This window comes from Alligator sinensis, unplaced genomic scaffold (assembly GCF_000455745.1).
Source record: "Alligator sinensis unplaced genomic scaffold, ASM45574v1 scaffold163_2, whole genome shotgun sequence".
Taxonomy (NCBI): domain Eukaryota; kingdom Metazoa; phylum Chordata; order Crocodylia; family Alligatoridae; genus Alligator; species Alligator sinensis.
This window is the reverse complement of record NW_005842499.1, coordinates 975,929-977,289: the sequence shown is the minus strand read 5'-3', so window position 1 is coordinate 977,289 and position 1,361 is coordinate 975,929.

Below are 1,361 nucleotides of genomic sequence, written 5' to 3'. Positions count from 1 at the left end.
ACTCTTTCCTGCCATGGCAGGGGGTCGGACTAGATGATCTGCCCAGGTCCCTTCCGACCCTAGAAACTATGAAACTATGAAACCCAGAGCATTGGGGAGATGCTTGCTCTGGATGGCCAGCCCTTCTCCTTTGTTAAGCATCCAGGGTTCAGGCAACTCATTCAACTCATGGCCCCATCCTACCAACTGCCGGCACACAGCACCCTTAGCAGGACAGTGGTGCCCTCTCTGTATGAGGCATGCAGGGAGTACTTGAGGGAGGAGCTGTGTAAGGACAGGTCCTCAGGTAGCCTTGTTCTTCACCACGGACATCTGGGGCAGCCAAGGTGGAGATCATGCCTACTAGGGCTGTGCGAAATTTTGCCGCCAGTTTTGTTTTGATGTTGTTTTGACTCATTTTGAGATTGAAACAGCAAAATTGAAATGAAACATATCTCATCAAAACAGCCTTGAAACAAAAGGAGGCAAGTTGAAACGTTTTGCTGTTTCAACATTTCGCCCATAGCATATAATGAGGAAGGTCGAAACAGCCTACAACTTTGTCATTTCTAGTGTAATTTGGATGAAACTTTCAGGAATGGTATCCCCTTCTGAAGGCATGAAGCTTACTCAGTTTCAAGGAGATAGGTGCAGGGGGTTCAGGGAAACTGCACCCCAAAATCTTGAAAGTATAACTCATGTCACGTGTTTATGTTAAGCCACAGTGGGGTCAAAACTGCAGGCATGCTAGCCCACATGGAGGCCACAAAGCTGCCAAGTTTCAAGGAGATAGGTGCAGGCGTTTGCTGGAAACTGTAACTCAAGCTGTAGAAAAGCAAAACCCATGACATAGATTCATAGATGTTAGGGTCGGAAGGGACCTCAATAAATCATTGAGTCCGACCCCCTGCATAAGCAGGAAAGATTGCTGGGTCTAGATGACCCCAGCTAGATACTCATCTAACCTCCTCTTGAAGACCCCCAGGGTAGGGGAGAGCACCACCTCCCTTGGGAGCCCGTTCCAGACCTTGGCCACTCTAACTGTGAAGAAGTTCTTCCTAATGTCCAATCTAAATCTGCTCTCTGCTAGCTTGTGGCCATTATTTCTTGTAACCCCCGGGGGCGCCTTGGTGAATAAATACTCACCAATTCCCTTCTGTGCCCCCGTGATGAACTTATAGGCAGCCACAAGGTCGCCTCTCAACCTTCTCTTGCGGAGGCTGAATAGATCCAGTTTCTCTAGTCTCTCCTCGTAGGCCTTGGTCTGTAGGCCCTTAACCATATGAGTAGCCCTTCTCTGAACCCTCTCCAGGTTATCCGCATCCCTCTTGAAGTGCGGTGCCCAGAATTGCACGCAGTACTCCAACTGCGGTCTGACCAGC